Source organism: Rhinopithecus roxellana, unplaced genomic scaffold, assembly GCF_007565055.1.
Source record: "Rhinopithecus roxellana isolate Shanxi Qingling unplaced genomic scaffold, ASM756505v1 contig3560, whole genome shotgun sequence".
NCBI classification, from domain to species: Eukaryota; Metazoa; Chordata; class Mammalia; order Primates; family Cercopithecidae; genus Rhinopithecus; species Rhinopithecus roxellana.
In genome coordinates this window covers 11,986-28,968 of record NW_022142557.1, presented here as the reverse complement: position 1 = coordinate 28,968, position 16,983 = coordinate 11,986, and the positions used below count along the sequence as shown (strand labels likewise).

Below are 16,983 nucleotides of genomic sequence, written 5' to 3'. Positions count from 1 at the left end.
GGGGAAAATGGCGCCGATAGACTTGCTTGACCAGGGTTGCCACAAACCCTTAATTTGTAAAAAAAAAAAAAAAAAAAAAAAAAGCATCTGTGAAGTGCAGTAAAGCAAAGCACAATAAAGCAAGGTGTTTGTTCCTGTGAAAGCCACAGACAAAAAAAATATTTTCAAGTCTTAGACTGATGTCCAGAATACACAAAGACACAAAGAGCTTTCAAAGTGCAATTGTAAAAAACAAAAAAAAAAACACACACAAACAAGCAAGAAACCCAGTTTTTCAAATGGGCAAGAGAGCGGGGGGGCACAATGGGAAGCACGTATAATCTCAGTGCTTTGGGAGGCCAAGCAAGAGGATTGCTTGAGGCCAGGAGTTCAAGACCAGCCTGGGCATCTCTACAAAAATAAAAAAAATACATACATACATACAAAAAATGGGCAAAAGATTTGAACAAACTCCTTACCAAGGTAGATATATAGATATATGGATGCCTCATAAGCACATGGGAAAAAATGCTCAACGTCATTCTACATCAGGCAGCTGCAAATTAAAACCACAATCAGATACTACCACACACCCAGGAGAATGCCTGTCATCAAAAAGACAGACACCACCGAGGGTTGGTGAAGTTGTAGAGAAATTGCAAGTCTCCTCCATTGCTACTGAGAGTTAAATGAGGGTGTAAAGTGCCACCACTCTGGAAGACAGTTTGGCATTTCTTCAAAAGATAAATGTCTATGACCAGAATCCCACTCCCAGTTTCTCACCAGAGAAATGAAAACGCATGCACACGTAAGTGGTTCTGAGATCTGAACTCAGGGCCCAAGAGAACTCCAGGTACCATTCCTCAAAACCCACTAATAATAGACTTGACTTTTATGTAAGAATCAGCTGCATGTCGACAACTTCTTTTTTCATGTTACGCATTTTCGTTTACCCCACAGCAAAGAGACGGCGCCCTGGGCTCATCTGCACAGGGGTAAGTTGCCAGCTTCCTGCAGTTGCTTGGTCACTGAAGAATAGCTGTATTCTTTTCTTAACTCAAATGACTGGAAAATAATTCACCTATGATGAGACATTTTGACATCATGGGATGATGCAGTAGAAGATAAAATCTCAAAAACAAAGCTGAGTTTGGTGGCATGCTCCTGTAATCCCATTACTGGGGAGGCTGAAACAGGAGAATTGCTTGAACCTGGGAGGTGGAAGTTGCAGTGAGCCAAGATCATGCCATTGCACTCCAGCCTGGGTGATAGAGCAAGACTATGTCTCAAAATACATAAAACATATACATACATACATACATAAATACGATGGATCATGGGAGTGTGTTGGAGATGCTTGCAGACGTCCAAGGCGAACTGAGTGAGGGAGCCTGCAAGTGGGGCACCAGTGGGAGCACTGAGGACACAGCACAGGATGTGTGGGCAGATCTGGACTCACATCCAGAGGTCAGCTCTGGCAGAGCAGAAGAACTTGGAGAGGAAAGGAGGGCAGAGGCAGCTACCATAGAGCTGTCTCTCTGCACTGAGAGCTGAGCACTCATACACCTAGCAAAGGGTATAAGGGCTAAGGGTGCAGGGCATCCCGCAGATGCCATGCGTGACTCCCTCCCAGACGGCTGTGCAGCGAGAGGGAGGGCTGATACAACTTGACCTCCTCCCCTTCCCATCAGGCCTGCAGTGCCCAGTTTCCTTCTGTGGCCCCAGCGATTACAGTAAGGATCCACCTGAAGATCTAGGGTTTGTCTTTCACTCCACTAGGAGAGCCCCATTCTGACCATGGAAGGTCACACCCTGGCCCTTACTCCAGTGGCCACAGTCACTGAGAGTCTGATGGGGACTGGCCTGCACCCCCAGACCTGGCCTGTGAGCTGCTTCTCTTAGCTGCAAGCTCAGTCCAGGACCTGCCCTGATCCTGCTGCTGTGATATCCCCCAGAGGCATCCCAGGCCCACCTCTCTCACTCTTTGCAGGAATCCAAAGCTCCTCTTAGCAGAGTGATCAGAAACTAATTGGCACCGTAACCTGCATTTGGACTTTGGCATCAGACAGACCTGGGTTCTAGGCCAGTGTGGAGATGCTGCTGGTTCTATAACCTCGTAAGTTTTTAGTCCACTCTGAGCCCCTATTCCTCACAAGGATATGGGGGATGTTAGTATCGCTTCCCAAGAAGGTCATGTGTGAGCTCCTGGAGTTGTGAACGTCACTGTCAGGGTCTGGCTTAGGGATGCCCAGTTAATAGTATGGTGGTTGCCTCTTTCCCCTTGTTTTGGATCCCAGGTGCCCAGAGTCACACTAATCCCAATCCTGGGTGGGTACACCGATTCATCCTTGATCTGACTGACCTGCTTCCTTCACTGACTCTGTATGTTGTTTATTTATGATAATGGAGGAAGCACCAAAAACAAAGCAGAGTCTGACGTCGTCTTTGTCTGCTGTCAGGGCCCCCATTCCAAGTCCTTGCACCCCACTCATGTTCTTCATTCTCTTGCTTTCCTTTAAATTCTGTTCCTTAGATATCTATATAGATATAGATGTATATTCCTAAAGAGTACATACATGCAATACATTGGTAACTTTTTCTTTTTTTTTTTTTTTTAACAGAAAGGACGTTGTGTGTATGTATATCTGGAGTCTTCGGGGAATCAACTTTTTTCACTTAATACTGACTTGCCAAGGTCCGTCCATACTGCATGTCACTTTCTTCCGCTTGCTCAAATCTGTTGAACTCTTCTAATGAACTTTTTATTTCAGTTACGTACTTTTCAGCTCCAATTTCTTTTGGTTTTAAAAATATATAATTTCTATCTCTATTAATAATCTAATTTGCTCATATGTAATTTTTCTATTTTATTTAGTTGTCAGTGACTTCCTTTAGTTAACTGAGAATATTTAAGACAGCAGATTTAATGTCTTTGGCTAGTAATTCAAATGTCTGAGCTTTCACAGACATAGTTTAGGCCAAGTTTTTTTCTCCTGTGAATGACCCATATTATTCTATTTCTTTATATGTTCTATAATTTTTTTTTTTTTTTTTTGAGGCGGAGTCTCGCTCTGTCGCCCGGACTGGAGTGCAGGGCCAGATCTCAGCTCACTGCAAGCTCTGCCTCCCGGGTTTACGCCATTCTCCTGCCTCAGCCTCCCGAGTAGCTGGGACTACAGGCGCCCGCCACCTCGCCCGGGTAGTTTTTGTATTTTTAGTAGAGACGGGGTTTCACTGTGTTAGCCAGGATGGTCTCAATCTCCTGACCTCGTGATCCGCCCGTCTCGGCCTCCCAAAGTGCTGGGATTACAGGCTTGAGCCACCACGCCCGGCCATGTTCTATAATTTTTTGTTAAAACTGGATATTCTGAGTATCATAATGTGGTAACTCTAAAAATCAAGTGCTTCTATTCCTCTGGGACTGTGGATTTTCTCTAGTTAAAGGCTGGATCCATCAGTTTGTGACTTTTTCAAACTGCTTTTGCAAAATGTGTATTCTTGTCACTGAAGTTGTTCTTCCTTTATCTATACGACCAGCTAGTGAACCATCAAAGATTTCCTCAATTATCTAGCTACAAACAAGGGGGAAGGTCTGTCTCTTTAAATCTTCCAGTGGATGCTGCTGGAGGAAGCCACTGCTGCCAAGTGGATCAAAACCAAGGCAAGTCTCGTATTGATCCCTCAGGGCACCACCAGACTGACCAAATGTACCATGTCAAATTTTTGAGGACAAGGTCCCTGATGCTCACTCTGATATCAGCCAGCTGCTCCAGGAATGTGGGTTGCTGCCCTTATAGGCACAGCAAGACTAAGAAATGGAGGTGGTAGCTGGCTCATGTCCACCACTCACAAAGGACCAGCAGCTTTTCCTTCCTTCCTCCTTCCTTCCTTCCTCCTTCCTTCCTTCCTTCCTCTTTCTTTTTTCTTTCTTCCTTCCCTCTTTCTTTCTTTCTTTCTTTCTTTCTTTCTTTCTTTCTTTCTTTCTTTCTTTCTTTCTTTCTTTCTTTCTTTCTTTCTTTCTTTCTTTCTTTCTCTCTCTTTCTTCTTTCTTTCTTTCTCTTACTTTCTCTTTCTTTTTTCTTTTCTTTTTTTTTCTTTTGACAGTCTTGCCCTGTCACCCAGGCTGGAATGCAGTGGCGCAATCTCCACTGACTGTAAGCTCCACTTCCTGGGTTCACACCATTCTCCTGCCTCAGCCTCCTAAGTAGCTGGGACTACAGGCTCCCACCACCACACCCGGCTAATTTTTGTTTTTTGTTTTTTGGGTTTTCTTTTGTATTTTAGTAGAGATGGGGTTTCACCATGTTAGCCAGGATGGTCTCGATCTCCTGACCTCGTGATCGGCCCACCTCGGCCTCCCCAAGTGCTGGAATTACAGGCATGAACCACCGCGCCAGGCCCAGCTTCTCCTTTCTTCAAGCATTCTCCCATAGATGCCTGACCAGGTTCCAGAGTTTCCAAATAATCCATTGCAATTGCTCTTTATGGCTCAGTGGTTGTTCCAGTGGAAGGACCAGCCTCTATAGCTTCCTACAATACCATTTTGTCCTTAGGTAAACTACTTCTGCATTTTTATATACAGATTTGAACACAGTTTTACAACACAGTTATCTACATTCTTCCCCACCAACCTCCATTTCACAATCCTCCACCATTTCACCTCTCATACTTGTCATGCTTTTATTTTCATTTCAAATTAATATTTTATTTTCTCTTTATTCTCAGTAATTTTTGGATTAGCTTGGTGATGCCTTAGCTCTCCTTTGCTTATTGAGTCCTGTCACTTCCTTCTGTATATTTTTTCCTTGCACTTTTCTGTGTCTACCAAGACTACTGCGCCCACTGCAATAATCTGGTGGCAGACACTCCCATTGTTGCCTATGGTTTGGGAAGTTTTGCAGCAGCAGTCACTGCCTGGCTGCTCAGCCTGCAAGTCCCCCAGCTAATTGTCCCATCAGGAGCCCCTGCCCAGCTGAGCATCCACTGCTCCTGACTGGCGATTCCTGGGGGGCTCTTCCAGGTTCTGCAGCACGCTCCTGACGAATGCCTTCTGCACTGGCTTCCATTTGCATTCTTTCCTTCTAGGAGTTATCATTTCTGATCCAACAAAGGTTTCCCTTCTTGCTTTTCTTTGATGTCCTGTCTTTACTCATTTATGGATCCATTTATATCCTGATTATAATTTTTATTTTATTTTATTGATTGATTGATTGATTGATTGATTGATTGATTGATTTTTGAGATGGAGTCTTGCTCTGTCGCCCAGGCTGGAGTGCAGGGGCACAATCTCGGCTTGCTGCAACCTCTGCCTCCTGGGTTCACGCCATTCTCCTGCCTCAGCCTCCCGAGTAGCTGGGACTATAGGCGATCGCCACTATGCCCGGCTAATTTTTTATATTCTTTAGTAGAGACGGGGTTTCACTGTGTTAGCCAGGATGGTCTTGATCTCCTGACCTCGTAATCCGCCCGTCTCGGCCTCCCAAAGTGCTGGGATTACAGGCGTGAGCCACCGCGCCCGGCCAATTATAATTTTTAAGGATTGGATCAGAGAAGGGGGACTTTAGCATGTGATAGATAGGCTGTTTTGATTTAGAAGTCTCCTAGTGACTTTTTTGCTTGTGGGTCTTTCAAAAACTTTCAAAGCAAGATTTTGCACATTTCTGGTCTCTAATTCCTGACACATTCAGCATTGCAAGTTAAGATAAGCCCGAACTCCAAACCTTTGCAAAGTCTGGGCAGCAACACGGTCACTTCTCCTGCCACCTGGCCAGCACGCATAAGCCATCAAGTCCTTGGCTGGCTGGGCTGGTGTAGCATCAGGGCAGAGAGCAAAACACCTTACTCAAGATGTGGGTGTGAAAGCACTTCAGGCTCCCTGACAGCCAGAACTCACCACAATCAAGCAAGAGTTGTGAGAAGAAGGTGCCAGGCACGGGATGACCTCTTGTGGGCCCATGTTTCTCCACTTTTCATGCTAGAAATCCAAACTAGCCTCCTTGGCTACCACAAGACCCTCTTATTGATCAGGGAAAGCACTCTTTGTCGCTGTATCAGCACACAGGCAGAAGAAAAAGCAACATTCTTCCAGTAGTGCAGTCTTATCACTATCTTCACAAAAACGAAGGCTCCAAAACTCAGCGAGGTGAAGCGATTGCCCCCGTCACAAGCTCATCTCTAAACTGTACTCTCGTTTACGCATGTTGTCCACTTCGGCAGTATAACAAACATTCCATCACACGTTCTCTGTTGTTTCTCTTTCTGAACATCGCAAACAGGCTGCAACAAGAACGAAGACAGCCCGTGAAAACCGACAGTGCTGAAAGTGAAGACTGAGATTCAGGTGAGATATGTGGCAGTACGGGTCACGTTGAAATCTACCCAAGTTTGGTTCTCTAGAGAGTGCAATATCTTCTTTAAAAAATCACCAGTGCAAACTCAAGGGCTAGGATGCTTGTTGTTTCCTTGTCTCTTGATGTCAACAGTAACCCCAGAATGTGAACCACGTGTCCGTCTTTAGAAGTAGTGCACGGCAGACGAGGTATGAAAATATTGATTCATCTTTATTTTCTAGGCAGTAAACAATGTATACGTTGTAGACCGCTCATTTTCATCTTGCTTTAAGTCTAAGAATTATTTTCACCCAGTTGTACTAATCTAAGAACTTTAAATAATGAACACCTGCCATTTTAAGACGGTTTCTGATTAGAAGCCTCTGGCCCTACCTATCCTAGCTTTCTGCTCAAACCTTGAGGACGATCCATAGAACGCAGTGAAATTTAACTGTGAAACAAATGATCATTGACTTCCAGAATCGGGGGAAAGTTTACTCACTAGAAGGCTAAAGGAATTTGCTATGAGGCTCACACATGAGTTGGCAAACCATCCAGCCATGCTCTGCCATCAGAATAGGAAGCCTGAGCACTTGAAACCAGAGGAGCATGCGCTCCCTCCACTTCTGTATCCCCTCAGCTAAGAAACACGAGACATGATAGGATCTGAAAATGAGACCTCAACCCTTTCTCTTAGCTGTTACCTGTGCTTTCCAAGGCAAAGCAAGCTCCTTTGCACCCTGAACTCTACCATTCAGTACCTGCCTTCTCACAATGCTTCAGAGAGGCACCTCCCAAAAACTAGCTGGACAGGAAAAGGGTATAAACACACACTGAATCCTCAAAGGCATGATCCATACAAGAAAAGTCCTATGATCGGGGAAAACATGAAGAGCCCTGGGATCCTCAGAGTTCCTGTGCTCCAGGCAGCTTCCACAGCTGGCTGGGTGCCCTGGAGCCCTGAGGAAGGTCAAGGTCTCCCAGCAGCACAGCCCTGACCAGCACCCTAGAGGACAAGAGGTCAGGACTGATGGTTCTGTGTATATCCTGTGAAAATGTTGCAGAACTGGGAATAGACATCACCAGGAAAGCCCAGAAAGACAGCAAACCTAGGAAAATTGTTCTCTAGAAAAACAGTGTTTGAGATGCATAGCACAGGGGCTGAATGAGGCAGGAGTCAAAATCATAATTGGAGACAAGCTGAGATGAGAAGACAAATCCACTGAGATCAAAGGGGAGCTGAATGAGATATGGAAAGATTGCAAGAAACTGACCATGAAATTGCAAAATCAAAATCTTTCAAGGAAACATGAAGTAAATTGGTGCTGTAAAAAACTGTCTCAGTGATATGGAGGACAAACTTAAGAAGCTACAACTTGAGTTCATGTAAAATGTCTACAGAACAGCACCTGATTCTACGTGCTCCTCCCACCATTCCCTCTGTGTGCAACAGTGAAACGGCTGAGGAGTAGCAGAGCCCGAGAAGTGGAGCTGGACACTTGACTGAAGCGTCAACTTGCAGATCATCTGCAAACAACTGACAGCTGCTGTGGACATCCTTCCATGTGAGCATCAGATGGAGCCGTGGACTCCCTGCCGTGAGCAACAGTGGCTAACAGTGATGGACACAAGGGGTGTCTTAGTCCATTGGTGTTACTACAAAGAGACACTTGAGTCTGGGTAATTGATAAAGAAAAAAATGTATTTGGCTTATGATTCTGATGACTGAGCTATGTATGTGGTGATGGTCTCAGCCTTCTTCCACTAACAGCAGAAGGTGAAGGGAGCTGACATGTGCAGAGATCACATGGAGAGAGGGGAGGTGAAGGGGTGGAGGAGGCTCCAGGCCCTTTTCAACAAGAGCCCATGGGTTGGTTAGAGCAAGAACTACTAGAGCTGAACTCACTCCTTTCAGCGGGAGGGCTTTAATCTCTTTGCAAGGGGTCCACCCCCATGACACAAACACCTCCTGTGAGGCCCCATCTCCAACACTGGAGATCAAATTTCAACATAAGGTTTGGAAGGGTCAGATGTCCAAAAAGAGCACGTTCCCATGGCAGAGCTTGATTAGTGATTGAAACAAGATGGTTCAGTGTGTTTTATAGAAGTTCAAACTCAGCCAACCACAGCTTGTCTGCTGAAGTTACAGATAATTTCAGGTCACATTATTTATTGTTTGCATGTTCTTTATCATTTGCATTATGTTTGAATGAGGCTAAATCATTTCTGAAGCATCTGGTTTTCCTAGGGTGCTTTTGAAATGATTTAGCCTCATTCAAAAACAAATATTCACCACTAGGGTTTTATACAGCAAATGTTGGCTGTGATAACGTCTTACAGTTGTGAATTACTGTAGCCCACATGAAACACTTCTTCAGTATGCCTTCCCCTTCTCAAAGTGCCTGTCGGTAGGAGTCAGTCACTCGTATCTCTAGAAAAGGAGATGGTGGCTAAGAGAGTTGTCTGATTTTTACATAATCCCAGAAAGGACTTAAGGTAGATTTTAAAGATCGTGGAATACAGACTGATGGCATAAAGGGAAAAGGGAGGGGAAAGAAAGAAGGTAGTGATACGAAGCCTGAGGTTCTAGTCACGTGGCAAGTCACTTACCAGGATTGGACAATGCTCTGAAAACTGAGGAAGTTAGGGTTGTGTGTGTGTGTGCGCGTGCGTTTCCGCGTCCATGTGAGTGCGAGAAGTTAGGGGGTGTGCGCGCGTGCGTTTCCGCGTCCATGTGAGTGCGAGAAGTTAGGGGGTGTGCGCGCGTGCGTTTCCGCGTCCATGTGAGTGCGAGAAGTTAGGGGGTGTGTGCGCGCGTGCGTTTCCGCGTCCATGTGAGTGCGAGAAGTTAGGGGGTGTGTGCGCGTGCGTGTCCATGTGAGTGCGAGAAGTTAGGGGGTGTGTGCGCGTGCGTGTCCATGTGAGTGCGAGAAGTTAGGGGGTGTGTGCGCGTGCGTGTCCATGTGAGTGCAAGAAGTTAGGGGGTGTGTGCGCGTGCGTGTCTGTGTCCATGTGAGTGCGAGAAGTTAGGGGGTGTGTGTGTGCGCGTGCGTGTCCGAGGAAGTTAGGGTTGTGTGTGTGTGCGCATGCGTGTCTGTGTCCCTGTGAGTGCAAGAAGTTAGGGGGTGTGTGCGCGTGCGTGTCTATGTCCATGTGAGTGCGAGAAGTTAGGGGGTGTGTGTGTGCGCGTGTGTGTCCGAGGAAATTAGGGTTGTGTGTGTGCGCGCGTGCGTGTCCGTGTCCATGTGAGTGCGAGAAGTGGGGGTGTGTGTGTGCGCGTGCGTGTCTGAGGAAGTTAGGGTTGTGTGTGTGCGCGCATGCGTGTCTGTGTCCATGTGAGTGCGAGAAGTTGGGTGTGTGCGTGTCCGTGTCCATATGAGTGCGAGTGTAAGTATTCTTAAAGGCATCAATGAACTGAGGCGACATAAGGAATTTTCAGGCCGGGGTTGAAGGCACAGAGGAACCCAGAGAGAAACCCAGTGGGGAGTGCAGCTGGCCTTTGCCCCGAGGGCGTTTGGGAAACCTGGTGAACTTCATTTTCAGCTTTACAAGAGGCAAAAAGAGAAGATCAAGCTGAGAGCACAGCCAGAATGGCAAGCCAATCAGTAATCTCTTAAAGTTGGCACCCCCAGATGGCGGTACCCTCATTGCAGTGGCAAAGTGGAAGTAACTCACTTCTCCACCCGCAAAGGAATCAGGAGTGATCAGTCATCTCGAGCCCTGGAGCTGAAAGAAAAAGAAAAAACACTGCCGAGTATTTGGAGCAAAGGTTGTCCCTAACTGTGTACGAGGTGGGTGACCGAAACTCCCCAAGCTGAGAGTTTAACGTAGACTGATTCTGCACTGATCATTCCCAGGGGCCAAGCATCATTCCTTCGGAGTAACAAACCTTCATCCTAAGGCTCAAAGATTTCTCACAAATAAAACTACAAAGCAGACGAGCAACTCTTAATGAAAAGTAACTCACCACACGTAAAAACAAAGCACTGTGAGTGAGAAGCAACAGAAACCATAGTAGAAACAGACACACAAATACTTCAGATATTGAATTTGGCTGACCAAAACATAAAGAAAACACAAACTCAAAAATATCTGGAGAGAACAGAAAACTATTTTTTAAATTACCAAGCAGATGTGGAAAAATACCAAATAAAACTAATACAAATGAGAAATATCACTGATTTTTTTTTTAACTTGATGGATGGATTTGACAACAAATTAGACACAATTGAAAAGTGAATTAGAGAACTAGAATCTAGAGCTGAACAAATTACTGAAATAGACACAAAGTGACAGAAATGCGAAATGCCAAAACATTAATGAGAATACAGTTTGAAGACTGTGTTATGTTTAGTTAGAGTCCCAGAAAGAGAAAAGAGAGAAAATTGGGAAGAGGTCGTATTTAAGGAGATTTGGCTGAGAATTTGCCAACATTGTTAGAAGACACCAACTCACAGATTTATAAAGCGCAGTGAATCCAAGAAGGTTAAATAAAATTCTAGATACAACATAATTCAATTGATAAATGCAAACAAAGAAATATATATATATATAATATATGTATATATATATTTTTTAGACAGACTCTCTCTCTCTCTCTCTCTCTCTCTCTCTCTCTCTCTCTCTCTCTCTCTCTCTCTCTCTCTCTCTCTCTCTCTCTCTCTCTCAATATATATATATTGAGCTCTGTCGCCCAGGCTGAAGTGCAGTGGTGTGATCTCGGCTCACTGCAAGCTCCACCTTCCGGGTTCACGCCATTCTCCCTCAGCCTCCCGAGTAACTGGGACTACAGGTGCCTGCCACCACGCCTGGCTAATTTTTTGTATTTTTAGTAGAGACGGGATTTCACTGTGTTAGCCAGATCTCCTGGTGTCAATCTCCTGACCTTGTGATCCACCTGCCTCAGCCTCCCAAAGTGCTGGGATTACAGGCGTGAGCCACCGCACCAGGCCAAAGGAAATGTTTTTTAAAATATGTAGTGATAAAAGATGGGTTGTCTTTCAAAAAGGTATATTTCCCAAGAAGAACAATAGAAAATGGCCTATGTCAGTGGTGCGCTCATCTCTAAGCTTTCTGGAAGGATGGGGAGGGCAGGAGCCTTGCTCAGGAGGACTCTCACTAGACCCAGCTGGGAGTGGGGCTAAGCCAAGGTGATGATCCTCCCAGAAACCAGCCCTGCCTCTCCAGGGAAGAGGGTGGGATAAAAGCCACTGGTGGGTTTCCATCACAAGTAGAGCTGAGCTCCCTCCCTGGTGGCTGCTCAAAGAGTGACTTTGTTTTGTCCTGCAGAAGCTGAGGTGCCCCTGTGATCCAGGTCTTCCACCCTGAAACCCCACCCCTGCATCAAGGTCCTGCCTGGAGAGTCTACCTTGCAAAGCTTCCTGCTCCTGCACATGCCACAGGCCAGCAACCAGAGCCCATCATCTCAGAGGCCCCTGTATGTCCTTCGAAGGAACCAGGACCCTCAGAGCCCAGCATCCATCACTGTCGTCATCATCACAACCAAAGAAGAGCAAGCCTGGCAGGCGGGGTTACATCTCCAGGATGATGGGCTGCCAGCAACTGCACAGGATACGGCCACCTGCTTAACTGTGCTGTCCAGCCAGCCAGCCAGCTGCAGGGCCTCTTGCTGCTCAAGAAGAGCTGATGGGCCGGGGACATTGGATCACACGTGTGGGCACAGTACTGAGAAATGGGAGCACAGTGCTGAGAAATGGGAGCACAGTCCTAGGAAATGGGAGCACACAGTACTGCGAAATGGGAGCTCAGTGCTGAGAAATGGGAGCACAGTAGTGAGAAATGGGAGCACAGTCCTAGGAAATGGGAGCACACAGTACAGGGAAATGGGAGCACAGTGCTGCAAAATGGGAGCACACAGTATTGGGAAATGGGAGCACACAGTACTGGGAAACTGGACCACACAGTATTGGGAAATGGGAGCACAGTACTGGGAAATGGGAGCACACAGTACTGGGAAATGGGAGCACACAGTACTGGGAAATGGGAGTGCAGAGTACTGGGAAATGGGAGCACACAGTACTGGGAAATGGGAGTGCAGAGTACTGGGAAATGGGAGCAGAGTACTGGGAAATGGGAGCACAGTACTGGGAAATGGGAGCACACAGTATTGGGCAATGGGAGCACAGTACTGGGCAATGGGAGCATAGTACTGGGAAATGGAGCACAGTACTGAGAAATGGGAGCACAGTACTGGGAAATGGGAGCATAGTACTGGGACATGGAGCACACAGTACTGGGAAATGGGAGCACACTGTACTGAGAAATGGGAGCACCGTACTGGGAAATGGGAGCACACAGTACTGGGAAATGGGAGTATAGTACTGGGAAATGGGAGCACAGTATTGGGCAATGGGAGCACAGTACTGGGAAATGGGAGCACAGTACTGGGAAACAGGAGCACACAGTACTGAGAGATGGAGCACAGTACTGAGAAATGGGAGCACAGTGCTGGGAAACCCCATACCTGGATTCTGAGTTCTTCAGCCTAGCCCAGACTTCTTATCTTAGTAGACAACAAGAGTCAAGAGAAGACCAGAGAACCACAGTCATCATCTGTATTTTAATGAACTCTGCATTTTAGTCTGTAGTTGTAATTTAAAAGATAATCAGTTTTCTAAATATATCTATAAGTTAATACGTGCATTGGGCTGTTTTGTGTTTTTATAAAGAAATACCTGAGGCTGGGTAATTTATTTAAAAAAAAAAAAAACAGATTTAACTGGCTCACAACTCTGCAGGCTGTACAGGAAGCACGGTGCTGGTATCTGCTTGGCTTCTGGTGAGGCCTCAGGAAGCTTCTGTCATGGCAGGAGGTGGGGTGGGAACCAACACGTCATGTAGTGAGAGCAGGAGCAAGAGAGAGTGGTGGGGTTGGCGGGGGTGCCATACATTTTTAAATGACCAGATCTCAAGTGAACTACCAGAGCAAGAACTCACTCATCACCAAGGGGATGGCACTAAACTATTTATGAGGAACCTGCTCCCATGATTCAAACACCTCCCACCAGGCCCCACCTCCAGCACTGGGGATTACATCTCAATGTGGGACTTGGAGGGGACAAACATCCAAGCTATATCATTCCACCCCTGGTCCCTCAAATCTCATGTCCAACTCACCTTGCAACATGCAATCATCCCTTCCCAATAGTCCCTGAAAGTCTAAACTCATTCCAGGATCAACTCAATCAAAATGCCAAATCTAAAGGCTCCTCTGGAGATGAGTTCCTTCCACCTATGAGCCTGTGAGATAAAAAACAAGTTATTTACTTCGCAGATACAACAGATACAATGATGGTACAGGTACTGGGAAAACATACCTATTCCAAGAGGAAGAAATTGGCCAAAAGAAAGAGGCCATAGGCCCCAAGCAAGTCCGAAACTCAGCAGGGCACACATTAAACCTTAAAGTTCCAAAATAATCTCCTTTGACTCCATGAGGCACACTGGTGTGAGGTGTGGGCTCCCAAGGCCTTGTACAGCTCCACCCCTGTGGCTTTGCAGCTTGCGGCCCCTGCAGCCAATCTCATGGGTTAGAGTTAAGTACTTGTGGCTTTTCCAGGCTGAGGCTGCTGCCAGTAGATCAAACATTCTGGGGTCTGGAGGGCAGAAGCTCTCTACCCACAGCTCCACTAGGCAGTGCCCTGGAGGAGTCTGTGTGGGCTCCAACCCTACATTTCCTCCCAGCATTGCCCTCATAGAGTATCTCTGTGAGGAGCCGCTGCAGCAGGCTTCTGCCTGGGCAGCCAGGTTTTCCCACACATCCTCTGTAATCTAGAGGGAAGCCGCCAATCCCCCTTCACTCTTGTGTTCTGTGTTCCTGCAGAGTTCACACCACTTGGAAGTCACCAAGGCTTACCCTCTAGAGCAGCAGTCCACGCTGTACCTGGAGACTGTTGAACCACCACTGAACCACCTGAAGAAGTTGGGATACAGGTACCAGTGTCCCCAGGCTGCACAGGGCATCAGGGCCCTAGTCCTGGCCCATTAAGCCATTCTTTTCTGCTTGGCCTCTGGGCCTGTGATGGGAGGGGCTACTGCAAAGATCTCTGAAATGTCTTCAAGGTCTTTTTCCCATTGTCTTGGATATTAACACTTGGCTCCCTTTTAGCCATGCAAATCTCTCTAATAGGTTGTTGCTCTGCAGCCTGTTTGGATTCCTCTCCTGAAAACATTTTTTCCTTTCTCTACCACATGGCTAAGCTGCAAATTTTCCAAACTGTTACACCCTGCTTTCCTTGTAGGTATAAATTCTAACTTTAAGTCATTCATTTGCTCCCATATCTGATCATAGGTGGTTAGAAGCAGCCATGCCACTTCTTGAATGTTGAGCTGCTTAGAAATGTCTTCTGCCAGACACCCTAGGTTACCATTCTTAAGTTCAAACTTCCACAGATCACTAGGACACGAATACAATGCAGCCAAGCTCTTTGCTAAGGCACACGAGGGTGACCTTTGCTCCAGTTCCCAATAACTTCCTCGTTTCCATCTGAGACCTTGTCAGCCTGGCCTTCATTATCCATATTTCTATCTGCATTTTGCTTCCAGCCCCTTAATAAGTCACTGAGTTCCAAACTTTCCCTCACTTTTCTGTCTTCTTCTGAGCCCTCCAAAGTCTTCCAACCTCTGCTCATTACCCAGTTCCAAACCTGCTACCACATTTTCAGGTATCTTTATAGCAATGTCCTGCTCCTCAGTGCCAATTTTCTGAATGAACCCATTGTTGCATTGCTATAAAGAAATAACTGAACCTGGGTAATTGCTGACAAGAGACCTGAATCCATAGGTATTCATGATGAGTAATTCATGACAAGCTGCACAAATGGAAATAAGAAATCCAGGCCTAGATGCATTGTAGGGTAAGGCGGAACACAAAACAAAATCTAACTTTAAAAACAACCAGAAAGAAACAACAAATCATCCACAGAAGGAAAAGCAATGAGACAGCAGATGTGTTAATGGTAACAACAGTAGGTAGATAAATAGTAATATGTACAAAGTGTGACAAAAAAAAAAAACAAACAAACAAAAAAAAAACTTTTGACCTGGAATTATGTACCCAGCAACACTATTTTTAGGAAAAAGAGCAAATTAATTATATTTCCAGATAAATAAAAGCCAAGTTTACCACCAACAATCCTACACTAATGGGAAGTCAAAAAAGATGTATTTATTGAGGGAAAGCGTGTAAAGCAAACACAGAACCCAAAGGAAATAATTTAGAAAAAATTAACTATGACTTATGGAAGTTTTCAATGCAACTCTCAATCACTGTTAGGTCAACCATATTTTTAAAATAATAAAAATATAGATTTGGACAACACCATTAACAGGCTTGATTTATGGGACATCTGTGGAACTGGAAGCTCATTCATTATTAATAGAAAATGTGCATTCTCCTTAGGCACACAAGGAATATTGCCCAAAACACTGCTTACTAGCCTCAACAAGTGTCAAATAACTTCTATGGGATGGACCAGTGTTCCCCTTTACATACTTTGACAATTTTTCCTGTCTGCTTTTAAAATTTCTATTTATCATTGGGATTGAGCAATTTGATTATAATGAGACATGATGTAATTTTATTCAGTGGTACTTGTGCTTGAGGTGCATTGAACTTCTTGCATCTCTAGGTTTATAGTTAACATCAAATTTGGAAAAAAATGTTGTCGTTATTTTTCCAAACATCGTTTTTAATGCACTACTCTCATTACTCATGTTTTCTTCTCTCCTTCAGGGACTTCAATTAAATATATATTAAGCCACGTGAAGTTGTCCCACAGATCACAGATAAGTTAGCTTAAATTTTTTTAATCCTCTTTTCTTTTGGTTTCATTTTGGATAGTTTATATTGCTATGGTTTCACAATGAATAATCTTTTCTTCTTTAACATCTAATCTGCCATTAATCCCATGCAGTACAGTTCTTATTTTATACATTGTAGCTTTCACCTCTAGAACAGTGATCCAGAGTGTTGTTATATCTTCCGTGCCTCAAATTAGCTTTTACAATATCTGGAATACAGTTTTGATATTGTTTTAATGCCCTTGTCTCTGTTCTGGATCAGTTTTTTTTATTTTTATTTTTTTATTTTTATTTTTTATTTTTTTATTTTTTATTTATTTTTTTATTTCTTAATTTTTTTTTATTATACTTTAAGTTCTAGGGTACATGTGCATAATGTGCAGGTTTGTTACATATGTATACTTGTGCCATGTTGGTGTGCTGCACCCATCAACTCGTCAGCACCCATCAATTCATCATTTATATCAGGTATAACTCCCAATGCAGTCCCTCTCCCCTCCCCCCTCCCCATGATAGGCCCCGGTGTGTGATATTCCCCTTCCCGAGTCCAAGTGATCTCATTGTTCAGTTCCCACCTATGAGTGAGAACATGCGGTGTTTGGTTTTCTGTTCTTGTGATAGCTTGCTAAGAATGATGGTCTCCAGCTATATCCATGTCCCTACAAAGGACGCAAACTCATCCTTTTAATGGCTGCATAGTATTCCATGGTGTATATGTGCCACATTTTCTTAATCCGGTCTGTCACAGATGGACATTTGGGTTGATTCCAAGTCTTTGCTATTGTGAATAGTGCCGCAATAAACATACGTGTGCATGTGTCTTTATAGCAGCATGATTTATAATCCTTTGGGT

General features: G+C 45.0%; 1 pseudogene; it reads left to right on the top strand.

The window, feature by feature from the left end:
* Positions 1–6,253: 6,253 nt before the first annotated feature.
* On the top strand, positions 6,254–12,881 carry LOC115895888 (annotated as a pseudogene).
* Positions 12,882–16,983: the final 4,102 nt, after the last annotated feature.